This window comes from Chlorocebus sabaeus, chromosome 19 (genome assembly GCF_047675955.1).
Source record: "Chlorocebus sabaeus isolate Y175 chromosome 19, mChlSab1.0.hap1, whole genome shotgun sequence".
NCBI classification, from domain to species: Eukaryota; Metazoa; Chordata; class Mammalia; order Primates; family Cercopithecidae; genus Chlorocebus; species Chlorocebus sabaeus.
The window spans coordinates 8,357,714-8,364,974 of record NC_132922.1 but is presented as its reverse complement, the minus strand read 5'-3'; positions in this window follow the sequence as shown (position 1 = coordinate 8,364,974).

The following is a 7,261-nucleotide window of genomic DNA, read 5'->3' as shown; positions in this document are numbered from 1 at the left end:
CTTAAAAAAACTGCAATAACAGGCCGGGCGTGGTGGCTCATGCCCATAATCCCACCACTTTGGGAGGCCGAGGTGGGAAGATCACCCGTGGTCAGGAGTTCGAGACCAGCCTGGCCAACATGGCAAAACCCTGTCTCTACTAAAAATACAAAAATTAGCTGGGTGTGGTGGCACATGCCTATGATCCCAGTTATTCGGGAGGAAAAACTGAGGCAGTTACTGAGGCAGGAGGATCGCTTGAACCTGGGAGGCGGAGGTTGTTGTGAGCTGAGATCACACCACTGCATGCCAGCCTGGGTGACAGAGTGAGACTCCATTTCAAAAAAGTAAAATAAAATAAAATAATAAAATAACAACAATAACAGCCCAGGTGTGGTGACTCATGTCAGTAATCCTGGTACTTTGGGAGGCCAAGGTGAGAGGATTGCTTGAGGCCAGGAGTTCAAGACCAGCCTGGGCAACACAGCAAGATCCCATCTCTATAAAAATAAATAAATAAATAAAAATAAACAACAGCAAGGTTGGTCCAGGTGTTCTAGAAGTGGCACTAGGTAGGATGCTACCGCCTTGCAATTGATTGCTGACACGAAGACTCACATCTCAGCAGTGCCCATTCCCTGGCTGGCAGCCAGTGTCCCAGATGGGCACCAGTCCTGGTGTCAGCAAGTCTCTTTCTCCCACACAGCCGAAATGCCCCAGCCCGTCCTGCCTCTTGTCCTCCTGAAGCTCTGGCCGTGGCAGGCCTGGTGCTCACCCATGTTGCCATCTCAGTGGACAGAGCTGGTCTGTTGCTTTTGCAATCCTTTCCGGAAACCTCCCCATGGAGTCCGAGAAAGCTCTTCAGCCGGAAGCAGCTGAAGGAAATCAGAGCTGGGGGTGATGGCGCCACACACTCGAGCTAATGGGCAGTGGTGGTGGCAGTGGCATTGGCCACAGTAGGAGTCCCAATGTGTGGGACGCTGGGCGAAGGCCTGGGGGTACGATGGGACTCATGCCCGCCCCAACCCACCTCCCCTGAGCATCTCTCATCACCATTTGTTGAAGGACGAAGTGGCCCTAAACACAGGTGTATCTGTGCTCAAGACCGAGGGCACCACAACTCTCCCAGGCTCACAGAACAGTGGACACCACAGGCCGTGGGCCACCTACCAAGAGGTGCCGGCGTGCACATCTGCACAGGCCTGGTCCTTCCAAGTAGTCCCAGGAGGCTTTGTGGTGATGTCAGCGGCAATGCCACTGACCAAACTTTTGGGAGTTATTTTTGGAACATAGGGTGCATATTCTGGGGAGTTATTTGCCTTGTCTTTAAACTTTATTTGCATATCATTTAGGTGGCCGGGCCGGTGGCTCATGCCTATAATCCCAGGAGGCCAAGGCAGGAGGATCGCTTGAGCTCAGGAGTTTGGACCAGCCTGGGTAACATAGGAAAACCCTGTCTCCACAAATAATTTTTTTAAATTAGCTGGGCATGGTAGCACACACTGTTGTCCCAGCTACTCATGAGGCTGAGGCAGGAGAATTGCCTGAGCCTGGGAGGTCGAGGCTGGAGTGAGCCATGATTGCCCCACTGCACTCCAGCCTGGGCAACAGAGCAAGACCATGTCTCAATAAATAAATAAATCTCTGTTTGTATCTCTCTATATATATTCTATTGGTTCTGTTTCTCTGGAGGACCCTAATACAGATGCCATCATAGGTGAAGTGATTGTGTTTCAGAGCCAAAATTAAGACATGTAGTCTGAAAAATGCAAGTATACTTTCCGGAACAAACCAAAACAATGGCCATCCACCCATGCGTCTCACATTGGAGTGTGTGTGTAAATTACTTGAGCATCTCGTTAAAAGGCAGATCCTGACTGAGTGGGTCTGGGATTCTGCATTACAAACAAGCTTCCAGCTGAGACGGATGCTGATCCTGCCTGACCACTGTGGGGATAGTTAAGTACCTGGAACTGCACTGTGCAAAACAGTGGCAGTTAGCCACGTGTGGCCATTAAGCTGTGAAATGTGTTTGGTCTGAACGGAGATGTGCTGTAAGTGTAAAATACCAGATTTCAAAGACTTGATATGAAGGGGGAAAAAACAATGTAAAGCATTCCAATACTTTTTATATTGATTGTATGTTTAAAAGATAATATGTTTTGCTGGGTGCAGTGGCTCATATCTGTAATCCCAGCACTTTGGGAGGCCAACGTGGGTGGATCACGAGGTCAAGAGAATGAGACCATCCTGGCCAACATGGTGAAACCCCGTCTCTCCTAAAAATACAAAACTTAGCTAGGTGTGGTGGCTTGTACCTGTGTTCCCAGTTACTTGGGAGGCTGAGGCAAGAGAATCACTTGAACCCAGGAGGCAGAGGTTATAGTGAGCTGAGATCCTGCCACTGCATTCCAGACTGGCAACAGAGTGAGACTCCGTCTGAAAAAAAGGAAAAAAAAGATAATGTTTTTGAGGCGGTCGGATCACCTGAGGTCAGGAGTTCAACAGTAACCTGGCCAACATGGCGAAACCCCGTCTCTACTAACATACAAAAATTAGCCAGACATGATGGCAGGTGCCTGTAATTACAGCTACTCAGGAGGCTGAGATGGGAGAATCACTTGAACCTGGGAGACGGTGGTTGCAGTGAGTGGAGATCGCGCTATTGCACTCCAGCCTGGGTGGCTGAGAGAGACTCTGTCCCCAAAAAAAAAAAAATGTTTTGGGTAGGTTGGGTAAAATAAAATACATACACTATTAAAATTACTTTCATCTGTTTCTTTTTATGTTTTTAAATGAGAGTCCTAGAAAATTTTTAATTGCATTTGTGGCTTATATTGTATTTCTGTTGAACAGAGCTGCTGCAGAATATTAGAATCTGACACTGTCTAGGAAGAATCTGGCCCCCACCATTATTGCAGCTGTAAGTTTGGAGATGGCATTTGCCAGGACAAGTGGTATTAATAGGAGTGTATTAACAGATTGGTGGGGCCAGGAGCCAGACTTTGGAGGCCAGAGGACTCTGGTGACCTGCCGTGTGTGTGTATGTGTGTGTGTGTGTGTGTGTGTGTGGACGCGCATGCACCAGAATGCTTGTATGATAAAACAGGGTATGGGCCAGACATGGGGGCTCACACCTGTAATCCCAGCACTTTGGGAGACCAAGGCAGGCAGATCACTTGAGGCCAGGAGTTTGAGGCCAGCCTAGCCAACATGGCAAAAACCCATCTGTACAAAAAATACAAAAAAAAATTAGCCAGGCGTAGTGGCACACGCCTGTAATCCCAGCAACTTGAGAGGATGAGGCAGGAGACTCGTTTGAACCTGGGAACTATCATACCAAGGGCTCATGGGTTTTGCCGATCTGAGACAAGGAGGCAGAGACCACAGGGAGCTGAGACTGCGCCACTGCACTCCAGCCTGGATAAAAGAGCAAGACTCTGTCTCAACAAAAACGGGGGGTTATGAAGAAAGAGGTAAAGAATTGTGCCAGCCAAGTGCAGTGGCTCACACCTGTAATCCTGCACTTTGGGAGGCTGTGGCGGGTGGATCGCAAGGTCAGGAGTTCAAGACCAGCCTGGCCAACATGGTGAAACCCCATCTCTACTAAAAATACAAAAATTAGCCAGGGGTGGTGGTGGGCACCTGTAATCCCAGCTACTCGGGAGGCTGAGGCATGAGAGTCGCTTGAACCCGGGAAGCAGAGGTTGCATTGAGCCAAGATCATGCGCCATTGCACTCCAGCCTAGGCAACAGAGCAACAAGACTCCATCTCAAAAAAAAAAAAAAAAAAAAAAAAAAAGTACCAGCCCCTAAGAGTCACCAAAGGTAGCAGAGAGAAGGAGGGCCAAGTCAAAGTCACAGAGTATAGAAGCCTCAGATGAAGTTCAAAGCCATACAGTCGTAAGGAATCCTAGGAGTTTGTAACACAGCAAGTGAACATCTTTGGGTAGACATGCGCAGCTACAATTGTGTAATAAGATTCCTCCTGAGAGTGAAACTCTACAGTGAACAGCAGCTACAGCGCATTGAAGCAGACATTATGCAAACACTTCAAGAGAAAGGGCACTTGGTCTCAGACCAGTGAAGCCCGTGGACCCTCGGTGTGATAGTCTCCATGTATCTGTAGGAAGCGTAAGTCAGTGGCTGGTCAGCATTAGATACAACAGTCAACAAAGCCAGCTCCAGCTGTGCCCATAGCTTATGGCAACTCACTTCCTCCAGTTGCTCAGGCCAACATCCATGGGTCATCCCTGACTCCTCCCACTCTCACAACACCCAGCAGCAAATCCTGTTGGCTCCACTTCAACAAGGATTCTGGGCCCAGCGCTGTGGTTCACCCCTGTAATCCCAGTACTTTGAGGGGCTGGGGAGGGTGGATCACTTGAGGTCAGGAGTTTGAAACCGGCCTGGCCAACATGATGAAACCCTGTCTCTACCAAAAATACAAAAAATTAGCTGAGTGTGATGGTGGGCGCCTGTAATCCCAGCTACTCGGGAGCCTGAGGCAGGAGAATGGCTTGAACCCGGGAGATGGAGGTTGCAGTCAGCCGAGATCATGCCATTGCACTCCACTCTGGGCAACAAGAGCGAAACTCTGACTCAGTAAATAAATAACCACATCATTTCTATTTGATGTTTTCTCTGGATGTGTACATGCAAATTTCCCGTTTTCCTAAGGACACCCGTCATATTGGAATATGGTCCAGCCTGATGTCTTAATTATGACTTGTTCACCTCTGAGAAGAAACTATCCCCAAATAAGATGACAATCTGAGGTAGTAGGAGTTGGAACTTCAACATGTGAATTTGGTGGGAAGAACGAGTCACAGTTCAATCCATTACAGTCCTAATTGTAAGCTAACAATGGGTGTTATTTTAAGCTACTGAATTTGGTGTAATGAATGGTGTGTGCCTGTAGTCCCAGCTACTCAGAAGGCTGAGGCAAGAGAATGACTTGAGCCCAGGAGTTCAAGGCTGCAGTGAGCTATGACTGCTCCACGGCAGCCTAGCCTGGGTGATCTTGTCTCTCAAACAACAGCAACAAAAACAAAACAAAACAAAACAAAAAAAACAGCTGGGCGCAGTGACTCACACCTGTAATCCCAGCACTTTGGAGGCCGAGGCAGGCGGATCACGAGGTCAGGAGTTTGAGACCCGCCTGGCCAACATGGTGAAGCCCCGTCTCTACTAAAAAATACAAAAAAAATTAGCTGGGCATGGTGGCCGGCACCTGTAATCCCAACTAACTGGGAGGCTGAGGCAGGAGAATCGCTTCAAAACCAGATGGTGGAGGTAGCAGTGGGCCGAGATCACGCCACTGCACTTCAGCCTGGGCAAAAAAAGTGAAACTTCTGTCTCAAAAAAAAAAAAAGGACCGGGCACGGTGGCTCATGCCTGTAATCCCAGCACTTTGGGAGACCAAGACAGGAGGGTCACCTAAGGTCGGGAGTTCGAGATGAGCCTGGCTAATATGGTGAAACCCCATCTCTACTAAACATACAAATTAGCTGGATGTGGTGGTGCATGCCTGTCATCCCAAGCTACTCGGGAGGCTGAGGCAGGACAATCGCTTGAATCCGGGAGGCAGAAGTTGAAGTGAGCCAGGATTGTACTACTGAACTCCAGCCTGGCCAGAGTGAGGCTCTGTCTAAAAAAAAAAAGAAAAAACAAAAGCTGCTAAATGTGTAGTACCGCCCTCTTTAAATCTGTAGATTCCCCCAGAATCTCTTTTTTCTGTCTTGCAATTTTTTACTGAAAAATTTGGGATGGTTAATTTGTATCACTTCCCATAGTCTGGATTTTGCTGGTTACATTCCTGTCATATAGGTTAAGAAGTTTCTTTTTTTTTTTCCTGTAAATTGATCATTGCATTGAGTGTTAATCAGATTAAGCTTTTATGTTTTTGTTAAGACTCAAAGCACACAGCTACAAGGTGTTTGTATATGTGTGTGTATATGTGAATTTGTGTATTTTTTTTTTTTTTTTTTTTTGAGACTGGAGTCTGGCTGTCTCCCAGGCTGGAGTGCAGTGGCGTGATCTCGGCTTACTGCAAGCTCCGCCTCCCAGGTTCACATCATTCTCCTGCCTCAGCCTCCCGAGTAGCTGGGACTACAGGCGCCCGCCACCGCGCCCGGCTAAATTTTTTGTATTTTTAGTAGAGACAGGGTTTCACAGTGTTAGCCAGGATGGTCTCGATCTCCTGACCTCGTGATCCGCCTGCCTCGGCCTCCCAAAGTGCTGGGATTACAGGCGTGAGCCACCGCGCCCGGTCTTGTGTGTTCTTTTAAGATAAGATGCCTCATGAAACATACTGATACTTCTGATTGAAATTCAAGAGAGAAAATGTTACTCATTCTCTTCTATTTCACATCTGTGACTCCTTTTCCCTACACCAAGAATTCAGTTCTCTGGCCACTGGGGATGATAGAATTTGAATATCACATAATTACTAATTGCTTTGTCCCATGTTTGAAAACCTTCTTAGAATGAAAATGTAACATTACCACTCCATATGATCACTAAAAATAGTTCCAAATTTTTTAATTTTATTTTATTATTATTATTATTTGAGACGGAGTCTTGCTCTGTCACCCAGGCTGGAGTGCAATGGTGTGATCTCGGCTCACTGCAACCTCTACCTCCTGGGTTCAAGTGATTCTCCTGCCCTAGCTTCCCAAGTAGCTGGGATTACAGGCGTCCACCACCACACCCAGCTAATTTTTGTATTTTAGGAGAGATGAAGTTGCGCCACGTTGGCCAGGCTGATCTCGAACTCCTCACCTCAAGCCATCCACCTGCCTCGGCCTCCCAAAGTGCTGAGATTACAGGCCTGAGCCACCGTGCCTGGCCAAAAAACAAGCAAACAAACAAAAAAACATTTTAAAGATAAGCCCACACCATTTTCTCCCCCTATTTATAGCTCTACTTTATCTATGTTGTTGGCAAGCATCACCATTACACTCATCTTCTCTTTTACTCCTCATCTTCTCTTGGTTCTCCATGTAAATGTATCTTTAATGTTTACACCAGGCTAATGACAATGTCTTTTTAGTCTCTTTGGTTGTCTGAAGCTTATTTTCTAGTCAGTCCTCAGGAAAGGCTTTGGGAACAATATTCTCGGGGTTCCTGCACATTGGTGACAATCTGCTTTTTTTTTTTCTCTTCTTAATTCCCACTCTGTCACCCAGGCTGCAATGCAGTGGCGAGATCTGGGCTCACTGCAACCTCCGCCCCCCAAGTTCAAGCAATTCTGCCTCAGCCCCCTGAGTAGCTGAAATTA